Source organism: Podarcis filfolensis, assembly GCF_964270895.1.
Source record: "Podarcis filfolensis genome assembly, chromosome: 7".
Classification (NCBI taxonomy): domain Eukaryota; kingdom Metazoa; phylum Chordata; class Lepidosauria; order Squamata; family Lacertidae; genus Podarcis; species Podarcis filfolensis.
Window position 1 is genome coordinate 15,586,422 of NC_139603.1, and position 23,190 is coordinate 15,609,611.

The 23,190-nt window shown below is 43.4% G+C and overlaps 1 long non-coding RNA gene across 1 annotated transcript in view; it reads right to left on the bottom strand.

Moving 5' to 3' along the window:
* The window catches only part of LOC310767223, a 31,102-nt gene extending 25,753 nt beyond the window's left edge, over positions 1-5,349 (bottom strand). Inside the window, exons 1-2 of the long non-coding RNA XR_014550768.1 lie at positions 5,244-5,349; positions 1,503-1,604 (exon numbers count right to left, since the gene is read on the bottom strand). This is a non-coding gene — a long non-coding RNA (uncharacterized lncRNA). The remainder of the gene's footprint in view (positions 1-1,502; positions 1,605-5,243) is intronic.
* Between the last annotated feature and the right edge of the window lie 17,841 nt (positions 5,350-23,190).

Below are 23,190 nucleotides of genomic sequence, written 5' to 3' on the forward strand. Positions count from 1 at the left end.
AAATGGAAGCCCACCCCATTGTGGGGATTTGAACTGCTGACCTTCTGATCAGCAAGTCTTAGGCTCTGTGGTTTAACCCACAGCGCCACCCGTGTGCCTATCTGTTCTACTTACAATGCTGTAAAATTCAAACCCTTGCTTCCAGATTCTCCAGTTCTCTGCAGCATTTTCTTCGAATAGTGGCTTTATTAGAGGCTTCAGCTGGCCCATTTTTCACTGCCTTGTTTTCATTTTGTCTTTTGACACCATGTAGTATTTGCAAGATTACAAATGGTCCACAGAGACTGAATTAAAAGTAATAAACTTTACTTAGCAGTGTGCTGCTCCAAAGCTATATACAAAATGGAAACTAGTCAAATACTCCATAGCTTCCTTTTCCTGCTGGTCTCACCTAGAACTGGTTCACCCCATACAACTATTATCTGGCCACCATTCTCTGACCACATCAATAGGGCTAGCCATTAAAAGAAAAATCCAGCACTTCTCATTCTCCTTCCAGTGCCTACCCCAACCATTTTTCCACCCGAAGCAGATCCCAAAAGCCCCACACACCCTGCTAGGTCCAACATGTTTGCTGTAGCATTCAGATACGAATTCCTGTTGCAGTATACAGTTACTGACTCACACTTGTGTGCATGGAAGGGTTAACCTGAGCCCTGAGCTCAAGTTGCCATGGGTGGCTTAGACTAGCCTTTACTTCCTCCTTTCCTCCCTCTCTCGGCGCTTCCTCAAAGATGCTGGAGCTGCCAGCTGCAAGAAAAACTGCATGAATGGAAAATCTCTCTTAAAAGATATTTTTGCTGCCTGCATCTTAAGATTGCATTATTCTTTTGTAAGGAAACCAAGTTCTTTCTTTCGGAACACTTTCCCTCTTTATTTTTCTGCCTACGGATGAAGACTTATTTGCAGTAACTTCTGAAACTGTGAGTAAAATCTTCACTGATTTGCAAAGCAAATGTGCTCAGAGGGGTTGTCATTGTGCTAACTCTACAACAAAAGAGTAAGACTCTTCCAAACCTCTCTCTCCTACCTTCATATACGCCTAATTCACAGTGCCCCCCTCCTGAGGGAAGCAGCTTCACCCTGATGCCCATCAAAGCCAGCCCAGGCTCTATCAGCTCAGCAGTTGTGAATTATATTATTTCAGTATTCTTAAAAATAAAATAAAAAAGATGTGCAGAAGAAAGGTCAACGGGCTTCAAATCCAAGAAAGACTAGAGAGAGATTACAATAAAATGCAATACTTTCTATTCAATTTGTGGCAAGGCCTCAAGGCTGTAATCATCTATTTCAGTCTCTGGTGCACCAACCTTGCTGAACCGCTCAAGGATACCAAGAATTTGTGCAGCTTTTAAAGACATGGCTTTTAATTCATCAGGTATCTGAAACACAGTTGTCAGGAGACTTCTCTGTTAAGTGGGAAGTTTGATGTCTAATGGCGTCTTGTTTTTTTGTTTCTTAAAAAGGCACCAAGAGACAGATCCACTTTGCATGCCACTTACTGTGGGTGCAGTCTTCTTGAAAGCCTTTTCCGAACAGCTCAGGGGAGGCCAGAGACATTTAATTTAAAAGAGGCATGATCCCAGGTCCTAAAGAGCTCATCGCTGGAATAAAAGACAGGAAAAACCCACTTGAGGGGGGGAAAACCAGAACAAAGGGAAGGAGTAAATTATGAAATTGTGTGTGTGTGTGTGTGTGTGTGTGTGTGTGTGTGTGTGTTTGTAAAAATGGTTTAAAGACCCCTGGACGGTTAAGTCCAGTCAAAAGTGACTATGGAGTTTCAGCGCTCATCTCGCTTCAGGCCGAGGGAGCCGGCGTTTGTCCACAGACAGCTTTCCAGGTCATGTGGCCAGCTGACTAAACCGCTTCTGGCACAACGGAACACTGTGACGGAAACCAGAGCTCATGGAAACGCCGTTTACCTTCCCGCCGCAGCAGTACCTCTTTATCTACTTGCGCTGGTGTGCTTTTGAACTGCTAGATTGTCAGGATCTGGGACAGAGCAACGGGAGCTCACCCCGTCGCACGGATTCGAACTGCCGACCTTCCGATTGGCAAGCACAGGAGGCTCAGTGGTTTAGACCACAGTGCCACCAGTGTTGTGTGTGTGTGTGTGTGTGTGTGCATATATTTGCAGCAGTGGGCCTGTAAGGTGACAGTCCTGGCCCTACTATCGGGCAGACTGAGGTGGCTATTCAGGTGTCATGAAAAAACAGCAAATTCTTAGTCATTTTTCAATATATCAAGCCAATGTATATGTGTGTGTGTGTGTGTGTGTGTGAGAGAGAGAGAGAGAGACATTTCAGCTATATACACATGTGCCCACAATACTTAATTTCCCACTTCTTCAGGGAATGCATCATGGCAGCTGTTCAGTATACAGATAGTTCCAATACATTATTCCAAATGCATTATTTAAATGCATTAATTAAAGTCACTACTTGTAAAAGTGAGACATATAGCCTATTGTGTGCATGCGTTTTTAAAAGAAAACCTTGTATTTCAGTTTATAAATCCTGATGGGCTTACTAACAACTTGAGGCTTCCCAGCCGAGGTAGTGACTATCGTTAGAATTTCCATCAATGCCATGGTACCTTTCTCATTTAATGTAACAAAAATTAGCCATGGGCATGACAATAAATCCAGTTGTAAACAAGCAAACTGAGTAATTTTACATTAACTTGCATTCAGTTTCCTGGAATCCCATTAGTGGCACTGCTTGCTATAGTTGCTTGATGAAAGGAAGCCAGATACATCGAAATAAAAATGAAAAAATAAAAAATTGTAGTCATAAATATGTGCCTATGCCCTTGCTCAAACCAATCAAGTTTTTCATCTGGTGTCCTCACAGGTCTGAAAAGACCTGCCTAGTAAATATGTTTCCTGTGATACCATCTGGTAATGCAGAATTTGCTCTCTTTCAAAATTACAAGTTGAGTTCAGCATTTTCTTTGGGGTTTTTTTTTGTTTTTTGTTTATAAAAACACCATTCATGGCTTAATTTATCCCCAGACCCAGTGCTACAACACCTTTTCAGTACCAGAGGTCTGTCTTGGGCCAAGTGTTCCTGGGTATGTGCCAAGTTCTCCCCCTGCAGCTATAAAGTGAGTACAACCAACCCCAACACATCTAAGATTAGAGAGGAAGGGCCCACCTCACTGGCTGGAGCTCCAGCAACCTTCTACATGGCCTACAAGCAAAAACAAAAATGCAAAGACTAATATTAAAGAGGCATACGCACATACTTTTATCAGGGTCTTCTAGATTAAGGTGGGGGAACAGGTGGTCTTTGGACTAGAGCTCCCATAATTCCTCACTCCTGACCATGTTGGCTAGGCCAATGAAACATGGCGTCCAACAAACTGGGGGGGAGGGGGGTTGCTGGGTTCCCCATCCCTATTCCTATTACAAATTTTAACAGCATTAGAGTGATAGCCAACCAAGCTCCGCTCAGAATAGATCCAGTGACTTGCCTTTAGGTTCAAATGTTGGATTTCTCAGATGCACAGTGTTCCAATCTCCCATTTTTTAGACACATGTCGACCTTCCACCCCACTTTCGTGGATGGATGAATTCTACACACACATTCCGGTGCTGGTACCATCTGCCAAAGCATCTTTTGCCTTCTCACCCCCACCCCAAAAGGCATTTGTTCAGATTGTTGCAAGGAAGGCATGGAGGGGGTACTGATTGATCCATAGTCTGTTTGGAACCCCCCCCCAGAAGAACCGTTTACATTACTTATAGCAAGCGAGATGGGAAAATATAAACTGTGTGAAAATAACAAAACTATATAACTAAAGCTTCTGTTTCTTGAAACGCTTGGAAGACGATAAAAGACTCTCAAAATATTGATATTAGAAAGAAGCAGGATCTCGTTAGCCGCTGGAGAGACTTCAAAAATCTTTGGACGGATTCTGAGAAGGGTGATGTGACGCATTCTTTAATTGGGATCCGCCATTATAGAATAAGGCCGAGCTGCAGAGATAAATAGTCATAGGGGGAGGTGAGCTCTTAATTTGTTATTATATATGCACTTCAAGTCTGATTTGGCAAATCTGCTCTGGAAAGGCTAATGTTTGATGCAGCTGGTCTGGGAAAATTAATGAGCAAATGCCTAGATTTGATTTGATTTGATTTTTTCGGAACTGAGAGAAGATGGTGTCTGCCAGCTGCAAAGGACTTTGGGATTAATTCGGAATAAACACCAGCGTGTGAGGATATACAGCAAACAATAGGCGGAGAGTCAAGCAGACAAATTTCACACAGAAGCATATCATTGCCTACTTCAACTCGCCTGTGGAAACAACTCAGAGGCCATGAACGAAGGAAAGGTAACAACAGGAAGAATTAAAGGAACTATTGGAAACTCAAGGCAGTAGAGATATAAGATGATCAGAGCCCCACCAAACTTGAAGCATGGGAAGCCCCAATAAAAATTTATAATTTGGCGGAATATTTGGACTATACGATATGTATTTTTATAATTTGGAATATTTAATGTGATTTGATTGAATTGTTAAAATGGAAAAATTTAATAAAGATCCATGGTCTGTTTGTAGTTGATACTAAAAAAAAAAAAATGACTCCCCTAGGAGTTTTGTTTTTGTTTTTGTCTTATTTTTCTTGGAAAAAATAAATAAAACCTATAAAAGTTTGGGGATGGGGAGAATAGGTCCAGTGAAATCAATGGCTATTGTCCATGGACTTAAATTAGTCTGACGAGCGTCATAGTAACGGACAGTAATACCAAGACATATCCACACAGAGAGGGAACAGCTCAGTGTCTAAAACCAATTAAATTCAATAGGAGGGCAAAGGGTTGTCTTCATTTGGATCATGTAACTGAAGTGTAGTGCTACTACAACTCTTCAGAACAGTACTGAAGACCTACTTATTTTCACTGACTTATCCATGAGTGACTCTATCCTGCTATTGAGGTCTTTTGGATTGGTAGCCATGGGGAAAATTTTTTTTTATCCAAGACTGATATGCTCTTACTGTTGGTTTTCTTAATGCGAGTTTTATGAAGGTTTTGTATTGTATTCTCTTACCATTGGAGCTGTATTTTATCTGTTATTTTTACATAAGCAGTCTTGAGTAAGTTTTACTCATAAAGGCAGCCTTGAAATGTTTTTTTAATAAATTATATGCAGACAATTTCCCCAAAGGAAATAAGATCTAATGGAGTCCAATTTCTATTAGACAGCAACCATCCCATTGCCGCCATCATATAACTCACTTACCCAAGGTAAACAGAATTGTTCTTCTCTTAATTGTCAGTGTTGAGATCTGCCAGTATCTTAGCTGTAGTTATTGAGATCTGTAAAACTCTGTATGAGTTATAGTTCATATAAACACTTTCACTGTATGTGTCATTGAGGCTAGGCTTATTGTGAGGTCACTATAGCCTCATTGTGAGGTCACTGTGATCTCATCTCAACAGTGCTCAATTCAAAAATCAAAGACTCATCTTAAACATATGCTTTTCTGCTCTGCCCCACCTTAACTGCAGCAGTAGAACAGTATATGGTCATATATTATTGACTGAACTATAAAATGAGACAAAGCACATGTTTTGGAGGCCATTGGGATGGTGGAGGAAATTACTTCCCCGTGGCAAAGCATCCTGCCTTGGTAAATAATAAATAAGTGATATTTATGAGGAAGATTTTGTGTTCTAAGATGGAGACTATCTGTTGTAGGCAATAAGGAATTTGGTGGTGTTCCCCTGGTGTAGTTGGGTAGGAATTTCAAGACAACCAGAGCAAAAAGAGTTGGTTGGTCTTGTTTCACTTTCAGTGCATTGTGTTGACAGTTTTAGGCTTCTGTGGCGCTGTGGGTTAAACCACAGAGCCTAGGACTTGCCGATCAGAAGGTCGGCGGTTCGAATCCCCGCGATGGGGTGAGCTCCCGTTGCTTGGTCCCTGCTCCTGCCAACCTAGCAGTTCGAAAGCACCTCAAAGTGCAAGTAGATAAATAGGTACCGCTCTGGCGGGAAGGTAAACGGCGTTTCCGTGTGCTGCTCTGGTTCGCCAGAAGCGGCTTACTCATGCTGGCCACATGATCCAGAAGCTGTATACCGACTCCCTCGGCCAATAAAGCGAGATGAGCGCCGCAACCCCAGAGTCGGCCACAACTGGACCTAATGGTCAGGGGTCCCTTTACCTTTACCTATCCACCTTGGAGTAAGCCCCATGGGTTTTATGTTGAGCAGGCAAATGTAGGATTGAAAAGCTAGTTCTCTCCAAAAATGAGGCAGAAGGCTCAAAGACTGGCTATTGGTTAAGGAACATCTAGCAGAGTAAAATATGTAACAAGTGGTTTGAAAATGATTCATAGATGGTATTTAACTCTGAGTAGGTGGCTAAGATTTATGAAACAGAATCAGATATGTGTTGGAAGTGTAAGGAAGTGGAGGGAACATTCTTCCACATGGGGTGGACATGTAGAGAGGTAAAAGTGTGCTGGGAAACGATTTATAATGAATTGGAAAAAATGTTCAAAACTACCCCCCCCCCCCAAAAAAAAGCCACACACACACACACAGAGTCCTTTTTGCTGGGGATAACCCAGACTGAAATTCCCAGTTGTCAGAAAAAGTTATTTATGTATGCAACAGCTGTGACCCATGTTTTGTTAGCCCCAAAATGGAAAGTGAGCGAGGTCCCAACTAAAGAGGATTGGAAACTTAAGTTGACAGAATATGGACAACTTGCACATTTAACATATAGAATAAGAGAGCAAGAAAAACATACATTTAAAGAAGACTGGAAAACTTTTATTGAACATATGGAAAGTAACTGTATACAGCTGAAAATGCCAGGAGCATTAAGATAAATTCAACACAGTAAATAATTTGTTGTCTGGACAAAGACAACAACAACAAATAATTTTTGATGGATGTAAAAGTGGAAAACTGATTTGAATGGTTATAGTAAAATATGCAGAGATGTATGATATATAAGTGAGACGCAGGTGGTGCTGTGATCTAAACCACAGAGTATAGGACTTGCCGATCAGAAGGTTGGCGGTTCAAATCCCCACGACAGGGTGAGCTCCTGTTGCTCAGTCCCTGCTCCTGCCAACCTAGCAGTTTGACAGTACGTCAAGTGCAAGTAGATAAATAGGTACCACTCCGGTGGGAAGGTTAATGGCATTTCCTGTGCACTGCTCTGGTTAGCCAGAAGCGGCTTAGTCATGCTGGCCACATGACCCAGAAGCTGTCTGCGGACAAACGCAGGCTCCCTCGGCCAGTAAAGTGAGATGAGCACCGTAACCCCAGAGTCATCCACGACTGGACCTAATGGTCAGGGGTCCCTTTACCTTTATGATATGCAAAATGAACCATGGAAAGAGAAGAAGGAAAGTCACTGGATATTTTAAAGTTTATAAAATGTTATTTGAAGTTGTAAAATTGAAAATTTAATAAAAATTGTTTTTTTAAAAAAAATTAACAAGTGGGGTTGTTGTCAACCTGTTGTCAGGATTTGCACTAGAATCTTTCTTCCAGTGTAGAATGGATTTTATAAAAATGTATTCAAAGAGAAACTCTATGGCACTGTTCACATCCTTGTGCACACCTGAAATTGCTCTATTTCACATGAAAGGAAGGAAGGAAGTCGGGAAGGAGTGGTAGACTCTGCAGTTCGTCTCATCATTGAGTATCTTCTCCAACTATTTTCCCAATGCTTTGATATTAAAACCTCATTTCAGAATATTTCACTGAAAAACAAACTTCCCATGAGGAAAACAAAGTAAGGTCCTTCTGTCTTGATGTAAAACAGCTTCGAGTAGAATGGATTGCCACCGCCATTTTAAAACAATTGTCTTGGTACAGATGGAGGAAGAGCAATGCAATAGTACATTTTCTATATTTGAAAAAGCTACAATAATTATTATTTTATATTTATTTATTTTTAAATAACTTTTATTCAAAATTAAAACAAAACATATTGTCCAGAAACATATCATCCTTATTCCCCCCATTTTTCCTCCCTCCCCCTCCCCCCGACTTCCCTCAGTTCCATCTTTGATTTCTCTAAAAATGCTGTTTTCTGCATGTTACACAGTTGTATAAATCCTCAAACTATTTAGCTGATTATTATCAATAAAAAGTTTGTGAATGTTTATTCAAAACCAGCCAAGGAGTCCAGTTCACTTTGTTGCGTCTTCAAATACTTTGTAAAGGGTTTCCATTCATCTTTAAAGTCACAGTTATCCTTGTCCCATAGCTTGTATGTCTGTTTTGCCGGTTCTGCATAGTCCATCAATTTTTCTTGCCATGATTCTTTGGTTGGGGTTTCTTCAGTCTTCCATCCTTGTGCTATTAAAACTCTTGCAGCCGTTGTCTCATACATGAAGATGTTTTTCAGCTTTTTTGGCAGATCTTTCCCTACAATCCCTAATAAAAATGCTTCAGGTACAATAATTATTTTTTTTATCTTAGACCACAATGTTTCATGAGCTGTTTTGAACTTAATAAACATGATCGGCTGATTTGAATTTACCATTCTCGATCTTCCTTGTTTCCAAGAGACAAAAACAGATCCTCATGGCTGATAACTGAACCTATCTTCAGTGGTGCTTCTGGAAGCTCTAAACATAGGTGGCCCCCTCTGTTGGCAGATCTGGGATGCTATTAAGACTACTGGAATGGGAAGGAGACCATTCTTACCAGTCCCCACCAGTCACAACCCACCAGGATGTTCTCCTATGCAGATCTCAAGGAGCTGTACCCAAGAGCCTAATCTTAAATAATGTGAGAGTGTACAGAACCTCTGGTCTCATGCAGATGCAATTCATATTTCAGCATACAAGGGACTTATAATCAAGATCCTTTAACCCATGAAGCCATTTCTCAACCATCCTGAGAACGAAAAGAGGTGGCAAAAGTGACGTGATTTTCACCTCCTTCTCAATATACAGTGGTACCTCAGGTTACATACGCTTCAGGTTACATACATTTCAGGTTACAGACTCCGCTAACCCAGAAATAGTACCTCGGGTTAAGAACTTTGCTTCAGGATGAGAACAGAAATTGTGCTTTGGTGGCGCGGCAGCAGCAGGAGGCCCCATTAGCTAAAGTGGTGCTTCAGGTTAAGAACAGTTTCAGGTTAAGAACGGACCTCCGGAACGAATTAAGTATGTAACCCGAGGTACCACTGTACAGCTATGTGTGCATGAAATCCCATTAGTGATCTTAAGCACAGAAATCAGGATTCCTGCAACATTGACTCATAAAACTAATTATTGGCCTCTCTAACAATTCCTCTCAGAGTCAGTCTTAAAAAGCATGTTACTGTGAACTGAAAACATCATTTGGTATGAACCAGTTAACCAGCAATAGCTAAAAGTATGGTATATTTGCAGGCAACCCTTTTTCATAGAGGTGCTTTCCTCCTTGCATGAAAAGCAAAAAAAAAAAAAAAAAAAAAAAAAAAACGCCACACGGCAAAACCGCTATAGAAGGTCCATGAATGGTTACATTTATCACCATTTGCTCTTCTCATTACAGTCTCTGTCAGAAGCATAGATTCATGCACAGCCATTTTCTGCTCTCATTAGAACCCTTAAGACACCCAAACGAGGCATAGCACTGTGGCTTTTTAATGCCTTCTGGCTGGAGAAATGCAAGGCAGTCTGTAAAAGAGATTCTGACCTTTTCATTATTCTGTAATTTGGAGAACCATCCATGCTCTCCCTTGTTTACAGTTCAACTAACCCGGGTAGAACAGCTGCAGTGTACAAAGGTCAGAGCCAAACAAGCCGAATGCAATCTGTCTGTGTGTATCCAGGGCAAAATATATATATATTTTAAAAAATACTATTTTTCCCCAGTAAAAGTGAAATAACCACTAGATAGTGGAAAATTTCCTGATCCTTTATGAAATGTGCCACAGCTGGATGGACAGGCAAACATCAGGATGATAGGATTCCTCCCATTGATTAAAGGACTGTGTCCAAACACATTCATCCAAGGGACCTGGGAAGTGAAGGTTTAGGTAAAGGTAAAGGGACCCCTGACCATTACGTCCAGTCGTGACCGACGCTGGGGTTGCGGCGCTCATCTCGCTTTATTGGCCAAGGGAGCCGGTGTTTGTCCGCAGACAGCTTCCGGGTCATGTGGCCAGCATGACTAAGCGGCTTCTGGTGAACCAGAGCAGCGCATGGAAACGCCGTTTACCTTCCCGCCAGAGCAGTACCTATTTATCTACTTGCACTTTGACGTGCTTTCGAACTGCTACGTTGGCAGGAGCTGGGACTGAGCAATGGGAGCTCACCCCATCGCGGGGATTCGAACCGCCGACCTTCTGATCAGCAAGTCCTAGGCTCTGTGGTTTAACCCACAGCGCCACCCGTGTCCCAAGTGAAGGTTTACCTCTGACCTTAACAATGGAGAAGAAGATTGAGATCGGTTGCACACATATCTCCTAATGCTTCCCCCAATCCATCTACTCACCTTCCTTCCCAGCCTGCTTTAGGTGCAAGAGAAGAGCAATGGAGATGGACCAGGAAAGGAATGAACCAGAGGGCTGCCAGTGATGCTTATATAAATTTTCTTGCTGTGCTGCTAACATCCAAGGGAAGATAGGGCAGTCTTGGTGGCTACCTGACAACCCTACCAGTCATTGGTCATTGTATTTACACGTTTGGACAGCGATCAGAGAAGATAAATCCCACCTCCAACTACATTATGTGCCCACTTGGCCACACCACACATTTCAAAAGATCCAGAAGTTGCAGTGATACTGAGCCACCTTCTAATTTGTGTCTCGGTTTTAATGGAAATTCCCAACTCTTCCAGTCAATCGAGATTGACATATAACGAATTGGAAACTGATCAAATCCCCTTTCTAGAGTCTGCTTTCTTTCTCCCTTTTTCCTAAATGCCCAGAACATTCTGCAAGTGGAAATGGATGGCTTCATGAACTGGAGCAAAACAATTTAAATTCTAATGGAAAGGTGTAGTTGAAGGAACCTTGCCAGCTGTTCCACTATTTAAGCACTGGTTTTCAGCAGCTTGGGGTCCTGCGGCCTCATTTTTCACCCTCATGCGTATCCCAGCCCTCTCCCTCACCCCTTCTCAATTCTAATGATGTGGAACCCCTGGTAACCATGGAGGAGCCTAGCTACACATGACATCTATCACATTTGGCATCTCCAAGCTTTGACTCTTTGGAATTCTGAAGGTGCCCCCTGAACAGTCAGCTCTCGAGGAAAGCTTGGAGGTGTTTGCCTTGATGTCACACTGAGAGAGAAGGAAAAGCTGCTGGCCTATCTCTTATCTCGCTCTGCTAATTTCCCCCAGCTATTGAGAAACAGGGGAAATTAACAATGCATGTTAGCAGCAGATAAAAGCCCATAGGCCAGCAGCTGTTCCTTCCTTCGCAGCATGACACCAAGATGAATACCACCAAACTTTCCGCCAGTGTTGACTGACAGAAGTGAGGGCGCTTTTGTAATTGTGACAATTTTCAGGAAGGTAGCCATGTTAGTCTGCTGCAGCCAAAACAATGAAAAGTCTGGTCTAGGAAAACTGATGTCATAATACATTTGTTGACCTTTAAGGTGCCATAAGACTCCCTTTCCTTTTGGATGGTGAGTGTAACATGTAGCCAGGCTCTTATGGCAGCTTGTTTACAAAGGACGGATATGAAGCTACAAAGGGATTCTAGGAACAGGAGGGGAGAAAGGTCACTAAATCACTAAATCACAAATCAAACACTCACAACAACAACTATCTGAATTTCAATGGCATATTCCAAACTCTTAGTGGCAGCAAATATGCCTATGGGGCATTGGGAGGGTTGAAATGGCAATACAAGGGAAATGTCATAGACGTTATTCCAAACTAACACATACTAGCTGATCCTCAGCACTGATCCAAATGCTGGATTTTCAGTCGATCCCTTTCCTCACTTATCAATATCTCTACAAGCTCCACGTTCTTTGATGCTTCAAGTGCCCTTTTCATTCCAACCTCAACTGCGTCAGAACCTTCACCCATTGGGCGAGCTCCCTTCAAATCTGATCCCCATGATTATCTGAGGATTACAGACTGAAGATGTTTGGGGAGCTCAAACTTTTGTTACGATTGGCTAGCGATCAGAACAGAACAGAACAGAACAGATCAGATCAGAACAGATCAGAACAGAAGCAGAAGACATCAAGAAGAGGTGGCAAGAATACACAGAGGAATTATACCAGAAAGAAATGGATGCCTCGTACACCCCAGGTAGTGGGGTTGCTGACCTTGAGCCAGACATCCTGGAGAGTGAAGTCAAATGGGCCTTAGAAAGCACTGCAAATAACAAGGCCAGTGGAAGTGATGGTATTCCAGCTGAGCTATTTAAAATTTTAAAAGATGATGCTGTTAAGGTGCTACACTCAATATGCCAGCAAGTTTGGAAAACTCAGCAGTGGCCAGAGGATTGGAGAAGATCAGTCTACATCCCAATCCCAAAGAAGGGCAGTGCTAAAGAATGCTCCAACTACCGCACAATTGCACTCATTTCACACGCTAGCAAGGTTATGCTTAATATTCTACAAGGAAGGCTCAAGCAGTATGTGGACCGAGAACTCCCAGAAGTGCAAGCTGGATTTAGAAGAGGCAGAGGAACCAGAGACCAAATTGCAAACATGCGCTGGATTATGGAGAAAGCCAGAGAGTTCCAGAAAGACATCTACTTCTGCTTCATTGACTATGCAAAAGCCTTTGACTGTGTCGACCACAGCAAACTATGGCAAGTTCTTAAGGAAATGGGAGTGCCTGATCACCTCATCTGTCTCCTGAGAAATCTCTATGTGGGACAAGAAGCTACAGTTAGAACTGGATATGGAACAACTGATTGGTTCAAAATTGGGAAAGGAGTACGACAAGGCTGTATATTGTCTCCCTGGTTATTTAACTTATATGCAGAATTCATCATGCGAAAGGCTGGGCTGGATGAATCCCTAGCCGGAATTAAGATTGCTGGAAGAAATATCAACAACCTCAGATATGCAGATGACACAACCTTGATGGCAGAAAGTGAGGAGGAATTAAAGAACCTTTTATTGAGGGTAAAAGAGGAGAGCGCAAAATATGGTCTGAAGCTCAACATCAAAAAAACGAAGATCATGGCCACTGGTCCCATCACCTCCTGGCAAATAGAAGGGGGAGAAATGGAGGCAGTGAGAGATTTTACTTTCTTGGGCTCCATGATCACTGCAGATGGTGACAGCAGCCACGAAATTAAGAGATGCCTGCTTCTTGGGAGGAAAGCAATGACCAACCTAGACAGCATCTTAAAAAGTAGAGACATCACCTTGCCAACAAAGGTCCGTATAGTTAAAGCTATGGTTTTCCCAGTAGTGATGTATGGAAGTGAGAGCTGGACCATAAAGAAGGCTGATCGTCGAAGAATTGATGCTTTTGAATTATGGTGCTGGAGGAGATTCTTGAGAGTCCCATGGACTGCAAGAAGATCAAACCTATCCATTCTTAAGGAAATCAGCCCTGAGTGCTCACTGGAAGGACAGATCGTGAAGCTGAGGCTCCAATACTTTGGCCACCTCATGAGAAGAGAAGACTCCCTGGAAAAGACCCTGATGTTGGGAAAGATGGAGGGCACAAGAAGAAGGGGACGACAGAGGATGAGATGGTTGGATAGTGTCTTCGAAGCTACAATCATGAGTCTGACCAAACTGCGGGTGGCAGTGGTAGACAGAAGTGCCTGGCGTGCTCTGGTCCATGGGGTCACGAAGAGTCGGACACGACTAAACGACTAAACAACAACAACAAAAAGCGATTCATTACGCTAGAAATATCAAGATGAGAAACATCTGCTGATCTTGGTTGACATATAGCATGAGTCCAAGTCACAAGCACAGTTTTAGATGCTCATTTTGAGAAGCAATAGTAATCTATCAATGTCCTGTATAGGATATTACCTCGAGATTAACTGCTTGTGTTCAAGAATGATCCAAAAGGAGAACAGTCAGAAAGAACAAATGACCTATTTACACGAGATGGCACTGAAACGGTTGGCCAAATTAAGAAATTTAACCCCACTGGCATTCAAAAGAATTTACCCCCAGCCCCGCTCTTGGGTTTTGTGCACTATGGAATCATAGAACAGCAAAACTAGAAATAGGATTTTAAGTAGGGCAGGAGTGGCGAACCTTTTACAAATGAAGGGCCAGATTCCATTCCAGGCAACCTTTCAGGGACCACATGCTCATGGTAAGCAGCTCCAGAGGTAAAAAGCGGGCAGGACAATGAAATTATTTTTCCCTTTGTACAGTAGGCTAGTTTTTACGCAGACTGCTTTTTTGCAACCATCTCTATCCTTCACCCAGGCAAACAAGAACGATTATCAGCATTCAAGAGCCCATTATAGCAGGTGGGGGAAACAGTCAAGGAAGCTGATGAGGGGTTTGGCCTGAGGAAATCCCAGGGTCCAAATAGATAGAGCTGGAGGGATGTATTTGACCCCTCCAGGCCTGAGTTTCCTCACCCCTGGACTTGGGGAATATGGGGGCAGGGGGGAATATCTTGGAGAAGTCTGACAGGCAGACTTTGAATATAAAACAATCAGCATGTTTGCTATGAATTTTCCTGTGATCAATTACTGAATACTGTTATGAATGAAGATGAAAGAGATTGCCTTTGGAGACAGGCAGCACAAAGGCCCCCAGGCTACAGAAGATCCCTGAGTGCCCAGGGGATCTTTATCAGGAGCTGAAGACAGTTCCCTAGATAGCAAACATTACTTAGACTGGTCTAAGTTTGCCTCTGTGTTTGACTGACTACAAGTGGATTGAAGAGCACATCAAGGTTTTGCACACTGGTTTCTTAAAATTTAAGTAAGCAGACCTATGATTTATTCATTTGCTTCGGGGGGGGGGGGAGTTAAATTTGAATGCATGTTTGGATCCCGTTGTTATCAATAAAAAATTGGCTCTTATTTATTTATTACTGATAAAAACGGGATCCAAACATTAAAATTGTTTATTTTAATGTTATTTTAATGACAAAAAGTTTAGGAAGACCAATACCAAGGGCAGCTCATGGCTGTTAATGTGCAAATCGGCCACATATAAATTCATATAAAATCCCTTAATTTCACATATGCACTCATGGGGGGCGGCCGCCGAGACCACATAACACCGGTCTTGAAAGACCTACATTGGCTCCCAGTACGTTTCCGAGCACAATTCAAAGTGCTGGTGTTGACCTTTAAAGCGATAAACAGCCTCGGCCCAGTATATCTGAAGGAGCATCTCCACCCCCATCATTCAGCCTGGACACTGAGGTCCAGCGCCGAGGGCCTTCTGGCAGTTCCCTCATTGTGAGAAGCAAAACTACAGGGAACCAGGCAGAGGGCCTTCTCGGGAGTGGCGCCCGCCCTGTAGAACGACCTCCCATCAGATGTCAAAGAGATAAACAACTACCTGACATTCAGAAGACATCTTAAGGCAGCCCTGTTCAGGGAAGTTTTTAAAGTGTGACATCTTAGTGTATTTTTTGTCTTTGTGGGAGCCGCCCAGAGTGGATGGGGAAACCCAACCAGATGGGCGGGGTGCAAATAAATTATTATTATTATTATTATTATTATTATTATTATTATTATTATTATTATTATTTTATTATAATCATCATGGGGTTTGAACTGGCAGTGTCTGATTAAACAGGAGTGGGTAACTGGATCTGGCCAGGTTTGGCACCCTCCTGTCCGCCATCTGATATCACAATGACACCAGGTGACTTTTTATATCCCTGAGGGCAACATACCCGAAATTCAGTACATTACAGAAAATGGCTACTCTGGCTGGAGCTGATGGAAGTTACAGACTAAAACATCTGGTTGGTGAAAGCTGTCCTAAGCGTTTAGCCAGCACTAAGCAAGCAGTTGAATGGGAAGTTCAGTGTCCACAAACAGGCAGTGGTGTAGCGTGGGTTGTCAGCACCCGGGGCAAGGCAAGTAATTTGCACCCCCTAACCCGTGGATTTGCGCCCTCTAACCCATGGATTTGCCCTAACCCCAGATGTTGCGCCCGGTGCGGCCTGCCCCCCCTGCACCCCCCACGCTACGCCACTGCAAACAGGTACAGATTTTTTTCCCCTCAGGGTTCTCTGGGCATTTTCTGCCCATCCTGCTTGAACACGCATGCAGACAACAACCCATTTTGTGTACGTAAGGCACATCATGGACTTCAACTGTGTGGTGTTTGGAAAACCTATGAAATAATCTAAAAATGTCCAGAAAAAGCTCTCCTTTGCCATGTTCAAACTTGTTTCAGACCATTGCCTTTAGTGCAGATTAGTTATCTTGTTAGGCTATCTAGTGTTTGTTCATAATCAAAAGACGGGACATCTTTTATGTTGATTTGCTGCTGAAGTCTGAGAATGTGCCCTGCACTTTTAACTATCCCAGAAATCAATAAGTCATTGAAATGATGATTGCTTTAAGGGCTGTTTGGAGTCCTGAAACAGGTTTTACATTGCTTCTGTTGTTGCTTCCTGAATAAGACTCCCATCTTACACCCCTAAAACTATTAGGTCTTCAGACCTCCTGAACAGCCTCTGAATGACAATAACAGGGCTTTTCTTTCAAAATAAGAGACTATAAAAAGACCCGAGAAATTTTCTTTAAAAGTATTTTCTAGATTCCATGTCCTCCCCCTCCCCCTTATGTGAAGCTATTAAAACTTGAGTACATAAGAAGTAAATAGATTTGCGTGGACAGGCGGAGTCCCCAGATCCCGCGCGGTCCCCCCGTCATGTGGAATAACGACTCAAGACAACGTGCTATGGGATTAAATTGGCCACAACTTTATTTAATTTCAGATGTGGGTAGACCTTGGCTCAGGCATTGGGCGTTATCCCTCCCCAGTCCCCAGCCGGGGACCTAGGGAACATCAGGGTTATCCAGTGTGGGGGGGGGATGGGCCGGCTCTGGAGAACATATGTTCAAGCAGAGATAGCTGCCCCCATTATGCCGCCATCGCAGGGAGAGAGCAATGATGACCTCTCGGCGTATGGTCAAAGCCTCCCCTCAGAAACCCCTTTAACGGGGAACCCTGGTATCGCCGCTGCAAAGAGGAAGATAGACTAAAGGATTCTACCCAAGGCCTCATACCGCCAAAGTTGTGACGTTTTGCTACAGGAAAGGCAAAACCTGCCAATGCAGGGGAATTCCTTTCCGGCCCTTCAACAGCGACCTTGACATAGCAGCGCCCGCATACCTGTGAAGAAAAGTTAACCTGCAAAATAAGACTTAACTGAGGGTGGGTAGGGTGGGAGAAGCTCTGGAGCCAAGTGAGGATTCCCAGGTAAGAACCTCCCTCTATTGTGTGGGCAGGTAGTCCCTCCCTTACCTAGCCTGATCTCCTTGGCAACACTTCCCCCAGATGGGATTCGACAACTGACTGAGGTAGGTGGAGACCTCCAGCTATCCCACCTGGGGGAAGGCAAAGCCAAGCCTGTGCTCATGGAGCCGCTCCAGATCCAGGGGCTGCGCGCGTCCACGCAAAGGGCGCCCCCATTTTATGCGGTCATTGCAGATAAATTTAGGCTAACCAACTTACTTAATTCTAATTTCAAGGCAGACAAGTGGGCGGTTTCTTGCACAGAGGGCCCAGAAAATGGTTCGAAGGCACACACCAGATGAAGCTAAGTAGTTCGTGGTCATGTAAACAGCCCAGATATGAGAAATATGCAGAAATTGTTCTTGGAAGAACAATATTGTCTAATAAATAAAAACATTGCCTCTGTTTCCAAAGTTCAGGGTGCAAGTCCCATTTCTTCTGTAGCCAAACAGAACCACCCGTGTTGAAGAAGGAGATATAAGCAGGCTCAGGGGAAACATAAGATTTGTGGAAGGATAAACAGTTTTATGGGGGAAGCCCAAAAGCAAGATCTGAGGGCCACGACACTCTTTCCCACTTGTAGTTGCCAGAAATGGGCATTCAGAGACATACTGCCTCCGACAATTGAGACAGAACAGAGTCATCATGACTACTAGCAACTGACGGCCTTATCCTCTAATAATTTCTCTAGTCTTCTTTGAAAGTCATCCAAGTCCATGGCCATCACTACCTCTTGTGTATGGTAGAAGGATCTGACCGTTCCAGTTCTCTCAGTTCCTCATTTTACCAATACTAAATTCAGGTCATATATACATATTTCTTAAATTTTCTGTTTTACAATTTCAAATACTCATTTTACAATCCTTAAGATATCGATAACTTCCCTTCTTCTCTTTCCGTGGTTCATTTTGCATATCATAAATCCCTGCATATTTTACAAAAACTATACCATTCAGTATTCCATTATTGCATCCATCAAAACTTGTTTACACTGCTGAATTTATCTTAATGCTGCCAACTTTTTCAGCTGTACACAATTTCCCCCCATATATTCAATAAACATTTTCCAATCTTCTCTAAATGTATGTTCCTCTTATTCTATATGTTAAGTCTGGAAGCTGTGCATATTCTGTCACCTTAAGTTGCCATTCTTCTTGGGTTGGGACCTCACTCATTTTTCTTTTGGGGGCTAACAAAACATTGGCCGCAGTAGTGGCATACATAAATAACCCTTTCCTTTCTTTTTTTGACACCTGGGAATTTCAGCCTGAATTATCCCCAACAAAAAGGACTCTGTTTTTTTTTTGGAAAAGTACTTTTAAACATTTTTTTTCCCAATTCATTATGGATTATTTCCCAGTACTCTTTTACCCTTTTACAAGTCCACCACATGTGAAAGAACGTTCCCTCAACCTCTTTGCATCTCCAGCGCTTATCTGATTCATCTTATACATCTTAGCAAGCCTACTCAGAGTTGAATACCATCTTAAATTCAGGTCATATTTTTAAAGCAACTTGCTAAATGAATAAATAAAATTCTTCAGCACTTTGGTGCGAATTTCTCCCAATAAACACATTTCTGTATGTAATTTGGATTAATGTGCACATTTCTGCAAACAGTTTCATCTAAAATATGCACATTTGTATGTTATTTTCACTAGCATATAATTCTTAAGCATGTTTTTATGGGATGTATACAATTTGGCAAACTTGGTTTCATCAGAGAAAGCCATTTCCGAGCTTAGGGAGGAGAGGGGGTTGCGGGTTAACCCTTCCCCCACACACGGGGGCTGGCCTTTTGCCTGCACGAGAACAGGGAATCCCCGGGCATGCCTTCGACCCTGCCCGCCAATCGGCGGGCTGGGGAGGCGGGGCCTAGCCTATTTAAGGCCAGGCACGCCCGGGGACCGCCCTCTTTCCCCTTTCCAGCTGAGCGGTTTTTTCCCATCCCACCCACCCTTTAGGCTTAGCTAGCTATGACCTTGCTATGGACTCCGGTTGGTCGCCGCAAGGGGCCTGGTAGGAATTTTTCCAATTTGGCGCACTTCTAGCCTTTTGGTTTTTTCGCCTACCTCGTAGCAAACGTCACAACTTTCGCGGTATTGGCGGTTAGACATTGGCAGGGGGTTGAATTGTTATGCAAATGAATGGGGGGAAGGAAGCGCCATCACCTTCCCCCAATGAAAAGGGTAGTCCGGTAGAGGACTCCGGGGGGCGTTGCCTTGTCCGAAACCTAGGGAGGTAAGGGCCTCCGGCATGCCCCAGAGCGGTGACACCCGTGGGATCCTAGTTGGAGTACTTCAACAGGACTCCCACGGCTTGTGGATAACCCTTCCCGGTCTCCATGCCGGGTAGTCGATAGGAGCCAATGCCTAAGGCCAATACCTTTCAATTCTGCAATCAATAAAGTTGTGGCCTTTTTATGCCCATTAACCTTAAATAATGTGTCCAGTGTCTTCATTTCACATGGGGGAGGGGACTTGCCACGCAACCGCATTGCAAAATTGGGATTTGTGTTACTTTCGAAGGATGGCTGCGTTTAGGTTATTACATCATGTCAGAAATTTGGTAGACTTGCCTTTTAAATGCACATCAAAACATATTTCTACCCCATCACTAGTTGGGGAATTGAATTCTATAGTTTAACTGTGTGGGATAAGGAATTTGCCAATGACAACTAAATCCACTATAATCCTGTAATTTAAATGTTCCAAAGAGTTGTCCTAGGAAGCCTTATTTGGTAGGAAAATATTTGTGAGTAAGCATAAAAATAATACAACCCTTAGACCCTATAGATTGGATATTGATAACCGCCGGTTAAACACTTCAGCTGTTACAGAGCACAAAAATAGCATCAGGAAGAAAAATCCAATCCACGTTGTCAAACCCCACACCCAATTTCAAATACAGTTTAAAAGGGTATTTCATCAGTGGCTTTCATAATGCATGATAAGCACGGGAAATCTTCTTTCACCTTGAAAGATGCAAGGCTTCATCTCCCAGGGAAAGAGGGAAAGAAAAAGGCAGAGCCTCTTCCTAAGGCTACATTGTTCTCCTGCCTAAGGACAGAAATGATTTTTTATCATTCTACAATAGATGTGTGTAGTTAGATCAAAGATTGGAGCGGCTGAGCTCTTCCCCCGCGAATGCTTTGCAGTTCAGAGTCTCAGCCTGGGGCCAGCGCCACGTGGTTTCCTTTGCTCTTTCGAGAGGCAAGGAGATTTCTAAAAAGATTCCAAACAAACATGAAACATGCAAGTGGGGAAAAAAAAACAACCCTCTCAGTGATGCTGCTATTTCCTTATCAACTTTGTATAGTTAAATTGCAGAGGTATTCAAACAGTTCTGCTGGCGGCGGGCGGGGGCCCTGTTGTTTGCCGTATATTATACCGCAAACTTTCCTTTTAAAAGCATTGCTCCCCCATCAGCACACCACTGTGATATCGTCTAATCTGCTCTGTAGTGCTACAAGGCAAAGTTGGTTCCCACGCTACCTTTCTTTCTTTTGTTTTTAGCATTTTGTATTCCTACATGTCCAAGAGGAAAGAAACAAGGCGAGAATGGCCACTTAGCTTGCAGCCGTTGGTGCCAGCTCCCTGGGGCACCTGAGCACCCACAAAATTTCCCACGAAGGGACCGGGTATTGACAAATTTCAGTGCCAGGACCATGCATGCTGCATGGCACCCATGGCCCCAGGAACCCACAGTCATATTGGCAACACCTATTTGGTGTTTTGCAGCTTTCGGACTAGTTGCAGGACCTTAGCCAGACCTAGCAGAGTACATGCAGAATCCACGGAAGCAATTGGCAACTTGGCTGCAGACAGGATAGACGAAGCAGGAACCAGGAGCTTACAGTTAGGTGTTTATTATATACAGTGGACTATTTACAGGAACAGAACACAGATCTTTAGCTAGCTCTCTCTGACATGACTCACAACTCCTACACTGACACAGAACTCTGAACCTCTGAACTCACACATTCCAGTTAGTAGGCCATTAATTATCACTCCCTTGAGAGAGCTTGACCAATCAGGGAGCTGTCTGCATGTCTCTGTTATCACCAGGCAGACTTACTCCTTCAGATTGCCTTCTGGCTGTCTGCCAAATCTTAATTGACTCTGTGTGAGTAGCTGCACGTACACAGTTTCCCAGCAAGTCAGGGCCAAGCTGACACTCCTGCTTGCAGCTCTGGGCAGGTGGTGGTTGTAGCCTGGTGTGGGCTCTGGCACACATCCGGATTTGGTACGGTGAGGATGCCACTTCCTCTTCCACCGGCCATACTGACTGCTGGCGTTCCCCTGTGATTGTAGCCAGCTTGGGGACATGACCTGAGGAGCGGACCAGAGGGAAGACTTCACCCCCCCAGCTTTCCTCTATGTATATTATATCACGGGGCAATGCTCTGCAAAGATATGCATATTAGGCAGAATCACATTACAGTGGTACCCGGGTTAAGAACTTAATTCGTTCTGGAGGTCCGTTCTTAACCTGAAACTGTTCTTAACCTGAAGCACCACTTTAGCTAATGGGGCCTCCTGTTGCCGCCGCGCCGCTGCTGCATGATTTCTGTTCTCATCCTGAGGCAAAGTTCTTAACCAGAGGTACTATTTCTGGGTTAGCAGAGTCTATAACCTGAAGCATCTGTAACCTGAAGCATCTGTAACGCAAGGTACCACTGTACAAACATGTGCATATTAGGTTAAATTTTCACGAGGACTTTTTTTCAATAAGAAAATGTGCAAACTGATGTGGAAGTGTTGAGAACCAAATTTAAGGTTGGAAAAATGTTTAAACCAAGAGAAGCCAAAATTGACAGTTTCGCCCGTCTCTGCCTTCTTTAGATTGCCCACCAAAAAGATGATGGTGCCTCAGGAAGAAAATCAACCTGAAAGTGTCCCCAGGGTAAAAATAGATAAAGTGGGACCCCAAATCTTTTACATGTGGCAGACATCTCACTCTGCCTAATGGTATTTCTCCTACCTGAGCAGTTATCTTTCCACAAGGGCCGACATAGATGGCAAAATCCAGCACTGCATGAGCTCTGGGAGTGAAGCTTTCTCCCGATTGAAGTGCAGAGTGTTTGAGGACCGGGACATTCACAGGGAAACCAAAATGCTTGTTTACAAAGCTATTGTACTACCAACCTTACTGTATGCTTGTGAAACATGGACCACTTATAAATGCCATCTCCAACTCCTTGAAAAATTCCATCAACAGTGTCTCCGAAAATTTTTACACATCACTTGGGAAGACAGGCAAACTAATGCCAGTGTACTAGAATAAGCAAAGATCACCAGTGTCAAAGCAATGGTTCTTCAACATCAACTTTGTTGGACTGGTCATGTTGTGCGGATGCCTGATTATCGTCTTCCAATGAAACTACTCTTTTCCTAGCTTAAAAATGGAAAGTGTAATGCTGGTGGTCAACAAAAGAGGTTTAAAGACTCTCTGAAGGCAAATCTTAAAAAAGGTAGTATAAACACCAACAACTGGGAAACACTGGGCTGCGAGCAGTCCAATTTGAGAACAAAGGTGTCATGGGCTTTGAAGACTCTCAAACTCAGGAGAAACATGCTAAAAGGAAGGCACCCTTGGCAAACCCTCACCATGATCAACTCCCACCCGGAAACCTATGTCCCCACTGTGGAAGGACGTGTGGATCCAGAACTGGCCTCCACAGTCACTTACGGACTCACTGTTATAACCCTGTTTATGGAAGACAATCTTACTTCGCTACGAGTGATTGCCAAAGAAGAAGACTGTCAGCCATGAATACGTATTGTCGTTGAAGACAGAGACCTGAACAAAAGTAGCATGCTGCCTTTAAAATG